This window comes from Cupressus sempervirens, chromosome 7 (genome assembly GCF_028749045.1).
Source record: "Cupressus sempervirens isolate cs-2001-9-10 chromosome 7, ASM2874904v1, whole genome shotgun sequence".
Classification (NCBI taxonomy): domain Eukaryota; kingdom Viridiplantae; phylum Streptophyta; class Pinopsida; order Cupressales; family Cupressaceae; genus Cupressus; species Cupressus sempervirens.
In genome coordinates, this window is record NC_143124.1 from 645,809,042 (window position 1) to 645,827,861 (window position 18,820).

The window sequence follows — 18,820 nt, forward strand, 5'->3', positions numbered from 1 at the left end:
TTTTTATCGTCATCGAATTTATTCGATCACTTTGATCAGAAGTGGCGCAACTTGGTCCTCTCCAACATATTTCAATTTTAGCCCGATCTAACGGCTCATTAGGGAGATATGGCCGTCGTACTGAGACTATTTTATTCAAGGAAAGATATTTCTCCATTTCTCATAACCAAGAGTTCTTTATGCTTAAACTTCACAAAAAATTAATATATCAAAACATGGAATGAATTAAAGATATTATTGCAATCTTTCCTTATTAGAATCTTATTAATATGCATTAGTTTTATATGATTTATTATCTAATCTAATTTAATCAAATTTAATCAAGCTTAGAAGAAGTGTAATTAATTATTAGTCAATTTAAGTAAATGGATTTTTAAATGAGAAAAAATTAAAAGAAAAGAGATATTAATAAGTGGAATTAAATAATTAAATGAAATTGATTTACTTAAAATCAATGAGGATTATTGTCCTTGAAGTGTTTAAAGGAAATTGTAAATCGACTTATTGAAATGATAAATGATATATGATTAATAATAATTTGTCAATTATTATTAATAGAGAAGAGATATTAATATAGTTTATATAGTGAACTTTTAATATTATTTAATGTATATTAAATACTATTTAATATATATTAGATAATTAAGGGATGGTAAAGATATTTAATGATGATTTTAATAAAGAGACTTTAACGATATTGGTTAAGATCTATTGACCAGGGGTCATGGTTACATTATAACATTGTTATAACATTACTAAGATTTGAGTTATTATGTTATTATAATATGTTAAATAAATTATTGATATATCTTAATGGTGTTAAGAGTTAGTTAAATATTAACTAATAAAGTTTATGGAGGGATTCTCTAGATCGATTATTTATAGTTTGATAAGTTTATTATTTATTAATGTTTGTTGGGTCTAACAAACTATTAATAAATAATAGTATAAATGGGTTAAATAGTTATTAATTAACTGAATTAAAGTTAATGATTGAAGCTCTATAAATGATATTAATCAATTTGAATTGGTTAATAAGTTAGAGGGGTATTAATTAATTGAATTTTTAAATCAACACACATAGGGGAAAACTATTTGAGAATATTAATATTGGAGTTTCTATTATAACTTGTTATTATTAAAGTATTAATGGGAACATTGCTGAAGAGTGATGAATTTGGTTATTATAGAATTATTATTAAGATTTTCAATATAGCTTATTAATAAATATTAACAAGTTATTATTATTAAATTATTAATACGATCATTTGAGTATTGGATTATAGTTGACTTTAATCTTACAGAATTCTACTTAGTTATTAATTGGAACGTTGCTATGATTATGTAAGTATTAATTAAATCAGTTAATGAGAGTTAATTAGATTTAATTAATAATTAAGTTATGTAATAGAGATTTATTTGATATAATTCTTTTAATGAGATTGTAGAAATATTGATATCAAGTTGATAGGTCTTATTCTTATGACTTGAATAACGACTTCAGATATTTTAATGGTAAAGACTTAGTAATATATAATTGAGAATTATTAAAATGATAAAAGATCAAAGATTGTGAACTGATATTAATTGATCATTCTAATAAAGTTTTAATCTCTTATTCGAAGAATGATAATTGGTCCTCTTATAATATAACGAATAATGATCCTAGAAAAGTTGAAAGGTTAATTAATTAGAATATGGATCATAGTTAAATATAAAAGACAATTTAATTAAAGGTCAATGATGATCAATTTAGTGAATATTTATCCTTAAGTTATTCTTAGAATGTAATTCTTAATAATGGAAGGATAATGCTGTCGAGGAACAATTGGGTTGACTTGTAGGTCAAATGATAAAACTTAAGACACTTGAAAATATACTTGCAAATAGGAAACAGGAAACCCCTACACTTTATTCAACTATGTGAATTTAGTAAACTAAAACATGTGTTTGCATTGTGTATTCTTTATGCTTCTTATTTTGAGTTTTGGGGTTGACTAATGTTGACCAGTCTTAGGTTGTTACCAGAGGCTCGGGGGTTATGAGATGTGATAGTATGCTGATCTTATTTGGTCTCGATCTTTATAAACCCAACCATGGTTATGTGATCGTGTGCTCTATGAAATGTTTGTATTATTGTTCATCAGTCTTCATGTGTGAAGCTGAGATGTATATATATCTGAGACACCTGAGCTAATCGTTTTTGAGTCATCGATAAGTTATCCTTGGTTTACTTTTTAGTCGCCATGATGGGACTAAAATATGGATTTATTTCTTGATGATGTCATGTTGTGACATGTTTGACACAACCGTTTTGGAGTCTTCGATCAGTATGATTTTGAGATATTCTTGGTTGCTTGTTGAGAACCAATGGATATTGTGATTTATTTTGAGATATATTTTGGTTATTGAGAACCAATGATTATCAGTGATGCCTTCAGTTGCCAATAGAGAACTGTTGTGGTCATGATTTTTTATGGATGCTTTTTCAGATGCTCATGGAGATTTGATGATTCTTATCTTGGAGATTTAATAATTCTTATTATGGATATTTGATACTTATATTGTGGATATTTGATGATTACTTTTATGGATTATCTTTTGGTATTTTTACAGTCTCTTGTACAGGACTGTGGTGATTTTATGATTCCATGAGCTTAGGGTAGGTAATCTACTTGTAGTGTCGGAAAGTGGCTTGCAATGGGGGCCGGAGCCCTAAGTGGCTGCCAAGGTAACTCATTGTAAGTTTGGTTAATAAGTGATAACATTTACACACTAAATAGAGATTAAATGAACCTAAAAAGATAATTTTTTTGGTTCTCGCTCATTGCTTGAGTGCTTATACAGGCTAGGATGGGAGTAGTGAGAACGCATGGTTGTGACCGTGCATTCCGTAGTATGCCTCATCAGTATGAGAGGATACTAGTGGCCGCATGAGATCGGTATGGACCCGTGGAGTTTAGCTAACTGCCAGGGTAATTTGTACGTGATAATTGCGATGACACTTTCTCGCTTGCATAGTAGGTTTCCTACATGTCATTGTTGTGCCTCTAAGAATTAGATGTCAGTTTTGTGTGATGGAACCTTTGAGTTAGTATACTTTTAAGATTTTTGGAATATTAGAGATTTGTGTTTTTGATAGCCTATTTGGGACTTGAGATTATCTCCTCAGCATGGTGGGAGTAGACCACTTAAGTTTCACGTAGTCGGGTGGTAATGTTTTTCCACTCTTATCATTTGAGATCCATTGAGACATCGTGGCTGGAGCATTCTTGGTTGGTATTTATCTTTATTATAATCTTGGATGATTAGGATAGATGATATACCCTATGATGGATGTATTTATTAGTATGTTTCTTATATTGATGGTTTGCATATGTTAGATGATGATATATTATGCTTTACTTTGTATGTTAGTAGGATGTTTTAGGAGTGACATTCTTACTATGTTAATATCGATGATCTCTTTAGTGCTTTGAAATGTTATGCACGGAGGGATGGCTAGGATCCACGATGGTCTAATGATACTATTTACGGTTGGGAGGAACCGTGCACTTAGTTATTTATGTTTGTGATATATGGTTATTTTTTATGATGGATGTTTATATCTTTTGTAATGTTGTATCATGTATGACATGTGGTTTCATTTATGTTATTGCATCATGAATTAATATTGGATGATGATGTACTTTATTTACATAAATGTATATTCTTTTAAGTTTTTTCATACCTTATAACATGTACAGTGGATGATTGAGTTAAATTAAAATCTAATTACAAAAGGGCACTTGTATATTGTTTAAGTACATTGGACATATCATTGTTATTTCATAAGGATGTGATGTTAGATGAATAGTTAATTTAGATGTGATTCAACGTTAAGGGATCCTTAAATAAAGTGATCTGTTATGTTAAGTTATGTTTTCTTTCATTTGAATTGTTGCTATTGCTTCCGTTACTATGTATAAGTTGTGAATGGTTTATCTTTCATATTTTTAAAAAAAAATTGTTTGGCAAACTTAGTGAAATTCTTTGGATCTTTTGGCGGGGCATTACATTTGGTATCAGAGCCCGAGTTTCAACATTGGGAGCTCTGGGTATATTTGAATGCCACTAGTCATTAACTAGTTGAACAAAATGAAAACTTTGAACTATCATATGTATCTCCTTCAAACTGAAAACTTGAAACTAGGTGAACTGAAACAGAACTTAAAACTATTACTTGCATATTTTTCATACTTGAACACTTAGATTTCAAAATTGAAAATTTTACTTAAACTTAAACGAGGGCAAAACTGAAAATTGAAACACATTCTAGTTGCAAAATATGTATCTTTTATCTATGTTTTAAGGTAGTATGCCTTTGATTATTTTTGTGCGCATTAAGTTGCTCTTATTTAGAATTTATTAGGGGATCTATTTTAGTAGTTGTTAAAGGAATGAATGTTGGATCGATATGATTTTCGATTTACCATTAAACCAGAATCATATTGCTCTAAGTGTGTTGTAATATCCTTAGTCGGATCATATTCCCCTATAGGGAGAAAGGGTTCAATGGAACCCACATAGTGAGTATCTTAGTTTTTCATTCTTGTAGGCTTCCAGGAGTAAGCCTAATCTTAGGGGGGTGGATGTAGTGCCTGCCCCTAGTTCGCATTTTGTTATCATTGCTGAACTCTTTTAGAGCTAGTTTTATGTTGATAGTTAGCAGCATTCTTTTGAGATTATCAGATATTGTGCTTTGGATTTAGTTTATTATGTGATGAGATTACTTAGACTCTACATTTCATGTATGTATGATGATTATTTTTAGTGTTCGCAATTATTAATGATAATTAGTAAGATGATTTATTATCATATGTGTTTTCTTATGGATACTTACCCCATACTTGCATGTGTATGTTGTGTGTGTTTGCTTTGCGTGTTTGCTTTTGTATGACATGTCTGATGTGGTTAAGGAAAGGAGTCGTAGTCACCTACTAGTCAGGATCTACACAATGCATCACTTCCTACCATTGCCTATTTAGTTTAGTATCTATTGTGCTTGTACATGCATGGTTTTTATGCAAGTTGCAGGTACCGGGTATCAACTTTCCTGAATTGCCAAAATGAGCGTACCCTATCACACTATCTCAATGATAAGAGAAGGGAGATAAATTCTCAAGTCCAAATCCCAACCCTTTAAGCCATTTGTTCTAATTGAAAAATTAGGAAAAGTATCTGAGTTGAGTACCTTTCGAATACGTTGGATAACGTAATTCGTAATTTAAACCCTTGATTTGATTTTGTATGTATTTTGGCTATGATGGGTTTTCATATTTTTACCTTGTGAATCTATAATATATTTTCTATTAATTAAGCCTAATTAAAAGATTTAATTAATGGTTTAATTAAATAAAAAAATAATATGATATTTTAATATTTATTTTATTTAATTAATTGAAAAATTAATTAAATTTGAAAATAAAAGTTAAAAGTTTAAATTTGGAATGTGAATATTTATTTTAATAATAATATATTTGGAGTTCATTTTTAAATAAATGACTAAATAATATTATTAAAGCTAATAAATATTTTAGCAATTAAGTTTTGGAAAATAAAATTTAAAAGTGAAAAATATATTTAAATTAATAAAAGATTCTAAATCTCGTGTGATTAAAATATAAATATATTAAGATTGAAAAGTGGAATTATTAAAGTAAGTGCATGAGATTTAATAAATAAAATAATTAAATTGGAAAGAGTAAAGTAAATATTATATTAATTATTGTGCATTATTTTAATATTTGCTCACCTAGGAGTTTGCAAATTCTCGAGAGTTGTCATATAGACAACACAGGAATTTGCACTCTAAGAATGCACAAGTTGTCTACACTTAGAGGTTAGCATTTTATTTGAGCACATGGTGTCTACAACCTTAAAACTCATCTAGAAGGTTGGAGAAGACCTTGGTTGTCATGCTTATCTTCTAGTTGTTTCTAGAGACACTCTAGATGCATCTTAGAGGTCTTTAAATAGAGGCTCTCCTAGTGTGTTTAAACAAGCTTAATGAAATCTACAAGCTTCAAGCTTACATGCTCATATTCTTCTTCATGCTCATATGCTTCTTCATGCTCATATGTTTCTACTTGCTCATATATTTTTACATGCTCATATGCTTCTATATGCTTTCATGCTTCTTTTAGCACTTCTAAACACTTGGAAGATTTGGTTGGCTTGGATCTTGGAGGAATTATGAATGATGGAGAATGAAGGGATTTTCTATGAACTTCTGAGGCATGACAAAGTTAGCATCAATGTCTAGGTGCACTTGTGATATTTGCATACTCTCTTTGCACTATTTCTCTTCTTGACTTCATGTCTGTTATATGTGTCTGAAATCTCTCTATGATTGAATCTGTAATTTAAAATTGGAATCTAGAGATGTATTTATTTGGTTGCAAAAGAAATCAATAAAGAACTCATTAGAAAACCCTAGCTTCAATTTAAGAAAGAAATTGTAATGCCCCGCCAAGGGATCCAAAGAATTTCACTAAGTTTGCCAAACAATTTTTTTTTTTTTTTTTTAACAAGAAAGTAAAACCATTCATAACATTCGCGGAAGCAATAGTAACATCCAACTGAAAGTAAACATAATATATATACATAACAAGCTACATTCTTTAAAGATCCCTTAACATTGAATTACATCTAAATCAATCATTTATCTAACATCACATTCTTATGAAATAACAATGATACATCCAACATTCATAAATTATATTTTCAATTGCTCAATCATCCACTGTACATGACACATGGTATGAAAGGCTTAAAAGAATAAACATCCATGTAAATAAAGTATATCGACATCCAATATTAATCCATGATACAATTAACGTAAATGAAACCACATATCATACATGATACATCATCACAAAAGATAACCATATATCACAAACATAAATAACTAAGTGCACGGTTCCTCCCAACTGTAAATAGCATCATTAGATCATCGTGGATCCTAGCCATCCCTCCGTGCGTAACATTCTAAAGCACCAAAGAGATCATCGGTATTATCATAGTAGGAATGTCACTCCTAAACATACTACTAACATACAAAGTAAAGCATAAGATAACATCATTTAACATATGCAAATCATCAATATAAAAAATATACCAGTAAATACATCTATCATAAGGTATAACATCTATCATAATGCTCTAAGATCATAATGAAGATAAATACCAACCAAAAAAGCATCAACCACGGTGTCTCAGACGGATCTCAAATGATAAGAGTGGAAAATACACTATCACCCGACCGCATTGAACTTAAGTGGTCCACTCCCACCGTGCTGAGGAGATAATCTCAAGTCCCAAATAGGCTATCAAAAATCACATAAAAAAAAATCTCTCCAAGTCCAGGAATCTTAAAAGTATACTAACTCAAGTGTACCATCACACAAAATCGACATCTAATTCCTAGAGGCACATAATGACATGTAGGAAACCTACTATGCAAGCGAGAAAGTGTTATCGCAATTATCACATACAAGTTACCGTAACAGTTAGCTAAACTCCACAGGTCCATACTGATCTCATGTGGCCACTAGTATCCTCTCATACTGACGAGGCATACTACAGAATGCACGATCACAACCATGCGTTCTCACTACTCCCATCCTAGCCTATACAAGCACTCAAGGCATGGACGAAAACATCAAATAATTATCTTTTTAAGTTCATTTAATCTCTATTTAGTGTGTAAATGTTATCACTTATTAACCAAACTTACAATGAGTTACCCTGGCAGCCACTTAGAGCCTCGGCCCCCATTGCAAGCCACTTCCTGACACTACAAGTATATTACCTACCCTAAGCTCATGGAATCATAAAAATCACCACAGTCCTATATAAGGGACTGTAAAGAAAATTCAAAAGATAAAAAGAATCATCAAATCTCCATGAGCATCTGGACAAGCATCCATAAAAAATCATGACCGCAACACTCCTCTATTGGCAACTGAAGGCATCACTGATAATCGTAAGTATCTATTAGTTCTCAATAACCAAAATATATCTCAATCATACTAATCGAAGACTCTAAAAATGGTTGAATCAAACATGTCACAACATGACATCATCAAGAAATAAATCAACATTTCAGTCTCATCATGGCGACTAGAAAGTAATCTAAGGATAACTGATCGATGACTCAAAAATGATTAGCTCAAGTGTCTCATACACATACATCTCAGCTTCACACATGAAGACTGATAACAATAACAATCAGTAAATACAAACATTTCATAGAGTGTACGATCACATAACCATGGTTGGGCTTATAAAGATCGAGACCAAATAAGATCAACATGCCAACACATTTCATAACCCTCGAGCCTCTGGTAACAACCTAGGACTGGTCAACGCTAGTCAACCCAAAACCCAAAATAAGAAGCATATAGAAAACACGATGCAAACACATGTTTTGGTTTACTAAATTCACATAGTTGAATAATGTGTAGGGGTTTCCAGTTTTCGTTTCAAGTATACTTCAAGTGTCTAAGTTTCATCATTTGACCTACAAGTCAACCCAATTGTTCTCCGATAGCATTATCCTTCCATTATTAAGAATTACATTCTAAGAATAACTTAAAGATAAATATTCACTAAATTGATCATCATTGACCTTTAATTAAATTATTGACTTTATTTGACCAAGATCCATATTCTAATCAACTCTTCTTTAATGTTATTTCAACTTCCAACATAAATCAAGGATCATTATTTGATAAATTATAAAAGAACTAATTATCAATCTTTGAATAAGAAGAATATAACTTTATTAAAGTGACCAATTAACATAGAAACACAATCCATGATCCATTAATATCTAATAGTTTCTAATTCAATATTACTAAGTGTCACCATTAAAACATTTAAGGTTATTATTCAAGTCATGAGAGTACGACTTATCAACTTCAATGTAAATACTTCACAACTTTACTAAAAGAATCATATAAAAAACACAATGCAAACACATGTTTTGGTTTACTAAATTCACATAGTTGAATAATGTGTAGGGGTTTCTAGTTTTTGTTTCAAGTATACTTCAAGTGTCTAAGTTTCATCATTTGACCTACAAGTTAACCCAATTGTTCTCCGATAGCATTATCTTTCCATTATTAAGAATTACATTCTAAGAATAACTTAAAGATAAATATTCACTAAACTGATCATCATTGACCTTTAATTAAATTGTTCACTTTATTTGACCAAGATCCATATTCTAATCAACTCTTCTTTAATGTTACTTCAACTTCCAACATAAATCAAGGATCATTATTTGATAAATTATAAAAGAACTAATTATCAATCTTCGAATAAGAAGAATATAACTTTATTAAAGTGACCAATTAACATAGAAACACAATCCATGATCCATTAACATCTAATAGTTTCTAATTCAATATTACTAAGTGTCACCATTAAAACATCTAAGGTTATTATTCAAGTCATGAGAGTACGACTTATCAACTTCGATGTAAATACTTCACAACTTTAGTAAAAGAATCATATCAATTAAAATTTTTATTATATAACTTAATTATTAATTAAATCTAATTAACTCTAATTAATTGATTTAATTAATAATTACATATTCATAGCAACGTTTCAATTAGTATCTGTTGACTAATAACTAACTATAATTTGTAAGTTAACAGTCAACTATAAAATAGTCATATTAATAGTTCAATAATAATAACTTGTTAATATTTAATAACAAGCTATATTAAGAATCTTATTAATAAATTTATAATGACCACATTCGTCACTCTGTAACAATGTTCCCATTTAAATTTTAATAATAACAAATTATAATTAATCTCCAATACCAAGTATTAGTATCTCAAATAAATTTTCCTTATGTACGTTGATTCAGTTAATTGATACTCCTCCAAATTATTAACCAATTCAATTTGATTAATAACTTTTACGGTACTTCAATCATTAACTAATCTCCTCTAGATTAACTCTGATTGTATTAATTGATAACTATTTAAACTATTTATACTATTATTTATTAACAGTTTGTTAGACTCAACAAACATTAATAAATAATAAACTCATCAAAACTATTATTAACCGATCTAGAAAACTTTACATAAGCTTATTTAGCGAACTCTTAATACCATTAAAGTATATCAATAATTTAGTTAATAATATATAACGTATTAATAATATCATAGTAATAACAATGTTATAACAGTGACTCCATGTCAATTAAATCTTAATCCATTATCATTAAAGTCTCTTCATTTAAAAACGTAATATAAAATTACCATCTCTAAATTATTTAATATATATTAAATAGTATTTAATATATATTATAAAAAATCCACTATATAAACTATATTAAAATCTATTTTCTTTAATTTTCTCTCATTTAAAAAATTCATTTACCTAGATTGACTAATAATTAATTACACTTCTACTATTAACTAATCTTAATTAAATTTGATTTAATTAGATTAGATAATAAATCATATAAAACTAATGCATATTGATAAGATTCTAATAAAAGAAGATTGCAATAATATCTTTAATTCATTCCATGCTTTGATATATTATTTTTGTGAAGTTTAAGCATAAAGAACCCTTAGTTATGAAAAATGGAGAAATATCTATCCTTGAATAAAATAGTCTCAGTACGACGGTCATATCTCCCTAATGAACCGTTCGATCGGGCTAAAATTTAAATATTTTGGAGAGGGCCAAGTTGTGCCACTTCTGACCGGAGCGATCGAATAAATTCGATCACAATAAAAAATTATGAATGACTGAGTTCAGGTCTATCCAAGAGGTAGTGACAGGACAATTTGTGATGAATTAAAAAAAAAAATTTAAAATAACTGTTCTCTAAATTTACCCATTCATCCATCTAATAGGTTTGTCCGTACGCATCTGAAAATATAATTGATAGAAAGATTACATCTAACCACTCAAATCTTCAACTTAGAATTTTTATTTTAATTTCAAATCTTATCTATCTAATTTCACAATATAAATTCAAACCCAAACCTGATTCATATCTAATTATTTCTCCTTAATTGGATCCAGGGTTTTTCTATTGTTTTCTTCTCAACCAAATAACATATCTAGATTCTAATTTCGAAAAATGCAGATCCAATCATAAAGAATATTAAAACACATATAACAGACACGATAAAGACAGGAAGAGAAAGAGTGCAAATAAATTATGTGATTATCACGAATGCACCTGGACACTGATGTTAATTTGTCATGCTTCAGAAGTTCATAGAGAATATTTTCCTTCTCCAACATTCGCAATTTTTCTAAAATCCAAGCCAACCGAATCTTCCAAGTGACTAGAAGTGTTGGATTCTGATGCTAATTCGCTTTTTCTCAAAAAACTCACAGAGCAAGCTCCCTTTTTCAAAGTTCTTGAGTCCTCCAATGCTCCAATTGCTCTCCACGCTCCCTCTCTAAGCTTCTATGTATGCCTAAATATAAAGAACTCTCAAGAAACTTTTGGAATGCTTCTTGAAACAGCTGGAAGGTGTCACCAACTAAGCATGGGTCTTTTCCAACATTTTTGATGAGTCATAGAATTGTAGACACCTTGTGCTTAATTGATGCACTAACCCCCGCGTTGTTGACACATGTTAATTCTTATGCAAGCTTATAACTCTAAAATAATTTATATTTAAATTTTATAATTTTTATTTTAATTTTTATAACTTTTATTATTATTATTTTATTTATTACTTTATTATTATTAATTTTAATTTCTAGTTTTCTTTTATTTAATTCATTTTCTCAATAATTCACATTTAATTAATTACAATCAAAATATTAAAAATCATGATATTTTATTAATTTTTTCAAATAAATAATTTATTAATTAAATCTATTTATTAAGACTTAATTAATGAAAAATTCACCATAGACCTCCAAGATAAAATATGAAAACTCATCATAGAACAAATCATACAAAATAAATCTAAAGGGTTAAAAATCACGAAATATGTCATCCGACACATTCGGTGGGTATTCAACTTTGATACTTGTCCTAACTCACTAGGACAAATGGTTTTTAAGTTTGGAATTTGGACTTGAGAATTTATCTCCCTTCTCTTATCATTGAGATAGTATAATAGGGTACACTAATCCTGGCAATTCAGGAAAGTTGATACTCGGTACCTGCAACTTACAGAAAAATCATGCATGTACATACAATATATAATGCTAAGCTAAATAGACAATGGCAAGAAGTGGTGCATCGTGTAGATCCCAACTAAGCAAGTGACTACGACTCCCTTCCTTAACTACATCAGAAACGCCATACAATAAGAAAACACGCACACCATACACATGCAAGTATGAGGTAAGTATCCATAAGAAAACACATATGATAATAAATCATCTTACTAATCATTATTAATAACTACAAATACTGAAATAATCATTATGCATATATGAAATGCAAAATCTAAGTAATCTCATCACATGCTAAACTGAATCCATAGCACAATATCTGATAATCTCAAAAGAATGTTGCTAACCAACAACATAAAACTAGCTCTAAAAGAGTTCAACAATGATAACAAAATGTGAACTAGGGGCAGGCACTACAGAAATTAGATCTGAATCAGGTTTGGGTTCGAATTTATATTAAATTAGAAAGACAAGATTTGGAATTAAAATAAAAATTTTATGGTAAAAATTTGAATGATTAGATATAATCTTTCTATCAATTATATTTTTAGATGTGTACGAACAAACCCTTTTATGGTTAGATTTAAAGAACAATTATTTTAAGAGAAAATTCTTAATTCATCACAAATTGTCCTGTTGTTGCCCCTTGGATAGACCCGAACTCAGTCATTCATAACTTTTTATCGTCATCGAATGTATTCGATCGCTTCAGTCAGAAGTGGCGCAACTTGGTCCTTTCCAACATATTTCAATTTCAGCCCGATCCAACGGCTCATTAGGGAGATATGGCCATCGTACTGAGACTGTTTTATTCAAAGACAGATATTTCTCCATTTCTCATAATTAAGAGTTCTTTATGCTTAAACTTCACAAAAAAATAATATATCAAAGCATAGAATGAATTAAATATATTATTGCAATCTTTCCTTATTAGAATCTTATTAATATGCATTAGTTTTATATGGTTTATTATCTAATTTAATTAAATCAAATTTAATTAAAATTAGAAGAAGTGTAATTAATTATTAGTCAATTTAAGTAAATAAATTTTTAAATGAGAAAAAATTAAAAGAAAAGAGATATTAATAAGTGGAATTAAATAATTGAATGAAATTGATTTACTTAAAATCAATGAGGATTATTGTCCTTGAAGTGTTTAAAGGAAATTATAAATCGACTTATTCAAATGATAAATGATACATGATTAATAATAATTTGTCAATTATTATTAATAGAGAAGAGATATTAATATAGTTTATATAGAAGACTTTTAATATTATTTAATGTATATTAAATATTATTTAATATATATTAGATAAGTAAGGGATGGTAAAGATATTTAATCATGATTTTAATTAAGAGACTTTAACGATATTGATTAAGATCTATTGACCAGGGGTCATGGTTACATTATAACATTGTTATAACATTACTAAGATTTGAGTTATTATATTATTATAATACGTTAAATAAATTATTGATATATCTTAATGGTGTTAAGAGTTAGTTAAATATTAACTAATGAAGTTTATGGAGGGATTCTCTAGATCGATTATTTATAGTTTGATGAGTTTATTATTTATTAATGTTTGTTGGGTCTAACGAACTATTAATAAATAATAGTATAAATGGGTTAAATAATTATTAATTAACTAGATTAAAATTAATGATTGAAGCTTTGTAAATGATATTAATCAATTTGAATTGGTTAATAAGTTAGAGGGGTATTAATTAATTGAATTTTTAAATCAACACACATAGGGGAAAACTATTTGAGAATATTAATATTGTAGTTTCTATTATAACTTGTTATTATTAAAGTATTAATGGAAACATTGCTGAAGAGTGATGAATTTGGTTATTATAGAATTATTATTAATATTTTCAATATAGCTTGTTAATAAATATTAACAAGTTATTATTATTGAATTATTAATAGGATCATTTGAGTATTGGATTATAGTTGACTTTAATCTTACAGAATTCTACTTAGTTATTAATTAGAACGTTGCTATGATTATGTAATTATTAATTAAATCAGTTAATGAGAGTTAATTAGATTTAATTAATAATTAAGTTATGTAATAGAAATTTATTTGATATAATTCTTTTAATGAGATTGTAGAAATATTGATATCAAGTTGATAGGTCTTATTCTTATGACTTGAATAACGACTTTAGATATTTTAATGGTGAAGACTTAGTAATAAATAATTGAGAATTATTAAAATGATAAAAGGTCAAGGATTGTGAACTGATATTAATTGATCATTCTAATGAAGTTATAATCTCTTATTCGAAGAATGATAATTGGTCCTCTTATAATATAACGAATAATGATCCTAGAAAAGTTGAAAGGTTAATTAATTAGAATATGGATCATGATTAAATATAAAAGATAATTTAATTAAAGATCAATGATGATCAATTTAGTGAATATTTATCCGTAAGTTATTTTTAGAATGTAATTCTTAATAATGGAAGGATAATGCTATCGAGGAACAATTGGGTTGACTTGTAGGTCAAATGATGAAACTTAAGACACTTGAAAATATACTTGCAAACAGGAAACAGGAAACCCCTACACTTTATTCAACTATGTGAATTTAGTAAACCAAAACATGTGTTTGCATTGTGTATTTTTTATGCTTCTTATTTTGAATTTTGGAGTTGACTAGTGTTGACCAGTCTTAGGTTGTTACCAAAGGTTCAGGGGTTATGAGATGTGATGGTATGTTAATCTTATTTGGTCTCGATCTTTATAAACCCAACTATGGTTATGTGATTGTGTGCTCTATGAAATGTTTGTATTATTGTTCATCAGTCTTCATGTGTGAAGCTGAGATGTATATGTATCTGAGACACCTGAGCTAATCATTTTTGAGTCATCGATCAGTTATCTTTGGTTTACTTTCTAGTCACCATGATGGGACTAAAATGTGGATTTATTTCTTGATGATGTCATGTTGTGACATGTTTGACTCAACCGTTTTGGAGTCTTCGATCAGTATGATTTTGAGATATTCTTGGTTGCTTGTTGAGAACCAATGGATATTGTGATTTATTTTAAAATATATTTTGGTTATTGAGAACCAATGATTATTATGATTATCAGTGATGCCTTCAGTTGCCAATAGAGAACTGTTGTGGTCATGATTTTCTATGGATGCTTTTTTAGATGCTCATAGAGATTTGATGATTCTTATCTTGGAGATTTAATGATTCTTATTATAGATATTTGATGCTTATATTGTGGATATTTGATGATTCTTTTTATGGATTATCTTTTGGTATTTTTACAATCGCTTGTACAGGATTGTGGTGATTTTATGATTCCATGAGCTTAGGGTAAGTAATCTACTTGTAGTGTCAGGAAGTGGCTTGCAATGGGGGCCGGGGCCCTAAGTGGCTGTCAGGGTAACTCATTGTAAGTTTGGTTAATAAGTGATAACATTTACACACTAAATGAGGATTAAATGAACCTATAAAGATAATTGTTTTGGTTCTCGCTCATGCCTTGAGTGCTTATACAGGCTAGGATGGGAGTAGTGAGAACGCATGGTTGCGAATGTGCATTCCGTAGTATGCCTCGTCAGTATGAGAGGATACTAGTGGCCGCATGAGATCAGTATGGACTCGTGGAGTTTAGCTAACTGCCAGGGTAACTTGTACGTGATAATTGCGATGATACTTTTTCGGCTTGCATAGTAAGTTTCCTACATGTCATTGTTGTGTGTCTAAGAATTAGATGTCAGTTTTGTGTGATGGAACCTTAGAGTTAGTATACTTTTAAGATTCTTGGACTATTAGAGATTTGTGTTTTTGATAGCCTATTTAGGACTTGAGATTATCTCCTCAGCACGGTGGGAGTGGACAACTTAAGTTCCACGCGGTTGGGTGGTATTTTTTTTCCACTCTTATCATTTGAGATCCATTGAGACACCGTGGTTGGAGCATTCTTGGTTGGTATTTATCTTCATTATGATCTTGGATCATTAGGATAGATGATATACCCTATGATGGATGTATTTATTGGTATGTTTCTTACATTGATGGTTTGCATATGTTAGATGATGATATATTATGCTTTACTTTGTATGTTAGTAGGATGTTTTAGGAGTGACATTCTTACTATGTTAATACCGATGATCTCTTTGGTGCTTTGGAATGTTACACACGGAGGGATGGCTAGGATCCACGATGGTCTAATGATGCTATTTACGGTTGGGAGGAACTGTGCACTTAGTTATTTATGTTTGTGATATATGGTTATCTTTTATGATGGATGTTTATATCTTTTGTGATGTTGTATCATGTATGACATGTGGTTTCATTTATGTTATTGCATCATGGATTAATATTGGATGATGGTGTACTTTATTTACATGGATGTATATTCTTTTAAGTTTTTCCATACCTTGTAACATGTACAGTGGATGATTGAGTTAAACTAAAATCTAATTACAAAAGGACACTTGTATATTGTTTAAGTACATTGGACATATCATTGTTATTTCATAAGGATGTGATGTTAGATGAATAGTTAATTTAGATGTGATTCAGCGTTAAGGAATCCTTAAAGAAAGTGATCTGTTATGTTAAGTTATGTTTACTTTCATTTGAATTGTTGCTATTGCTTCTGTTACTATGTATAAGTTGTGAATGGTTTATCTTTCATGTTTAAAAAAAATTGTTTGGCAAACTTAGTGAAATTCTTTGGATCCCTTGGCGGGGCATTACACTCAGATTTGAGGTACAGGTAATCAGACCATCTAGAACGAAGGGTTTTGAATGCAACTGTATGATTATGCAAATTAATCTATATGAATTGCAAGCATTAATCTAAAAAGAAATAGAAGAAATTAAGCTACATGTATGCATTGTTTAATCTAAATATTACTAAGATATTAAGAAAAAGCACATATAAAGCTGTGAAAGTGAGTATGCAATCTGACAGCAATTCAATAGCATGAGAATTCAACCTCTTTGATAAGGAATTAAGAGTCTCTTAAATAGAATTTTTGGAATTCATCAACAACTGAGATCAACTCGGATCAATGGTTAGGATTGAAGCAAGATTTAGTTAAAATGGAAACTTCCTTAAGAAAGGAGAGTTAACTGAGCTCTTCATGAGTGTGAGAACAAGTTAACTAGATTAATTCCAATTCGAGAGATAGTTCACTCAGAGTTTCCATTTTGGAACAGAAGAGAAGATTTTGAAGATATTATTTAATTTAATAAAGTGAGATATGACCTCATAAATGCCTTTTTCATTTAATTGAATAATCGCATTCAATTAATTAAAGTGAGCATAATTATTAAATTAAATATTTTTAATTCCTTAGTACATTAGCCTGAGGTGACGATTTAATTTAATTAAAGTATAAATACTTAATAATTAAATTAAATCTTAATTAATAGGTTTAATGTGACTAATATGATTCAATACTATAAGAATTAAATAAAGAGTGTGATTAATGCAGATTAGGGTTTTAAGCATTTGACAATTAAGTCAAGTAGTGAGTAGCAGAATAAGAGTTGCTTATTAGAATATGTCTTAGGATTGATCATAATAGAATAGAATTTGTATAATGGCAATGAGCCAATTTTGGTGTATTATATTTTGCCCCTCTTTGAATGAATCTGCGAGCAGCACGTTCAATTCAAAGAAAAATCAAAAAGCATGATGCAAAGATGAGATTGGTTCCGAAGTTGATGATATGGAGACCAATTGATAAGCTTTTAAGGACCATCTCTAGAATAGAGCTTAATCCCAAGGAATCCAAGCAGAATACCTAGATACCCAAAATTGATAAGCATTTTAAAGGTCTCCTTCAGAACAAAGTTTAACCTTTAAGGATCCAAACAGAATGTCTAGATACATGAGATTGATAGCATTTAAAAGATCATCTCTAGAATGGAGCTTAACCTTTAAGGATCCAAATAAAACACCTAGATACCTAAGAGTGATAAGCATTTAAAAGATCATCTCCAGAATGAAGCTTAACCTTTAAGGATCCAGATAGAACACCTAGATACCTGAGAGTGATAAGCATTTAAAAGATTATCTCCAGAATGGAGCTTAACCTTTAAGGATCCAAACAGAACATCTAGATACTTGGGGTTGATAAGCATTTAAAAGACTATCTCGAGAACGGAGCTTAATCTTTAAGGATCTAGATAGAACACCTAGATACTTGAGATAATAGCATTTAAAAGATTTTCTCCAGAATGGAGCTTAATCTTTAAAGATCCAAATAGAACACCTAGATACCTGAAATTGATAAAAGATGGCAAGATCGAATTATGAGTCATAGAATCATCCCCAGAATGAGGCTTGATCCTTAGGAGTTGAGGTTTAGATTGTCCCGATACCTATAATCAAATGATGATAAGATGCCAAAAAGAGGGAAACAAGATGCCCCTAGTGGTGAGATGCCCCGAATGATGAGGACATAAGATGGGAATAAGATGCCCCAAGTGATGAAGATTAAGATTGATTTGAAATTCAAGTTCAATGATGTAATCATCCTGCCCCCTCGGGAGCAAAATCGAAAGATGACACACCAGAAATATGATGTAAAGTAGTATACAAAGA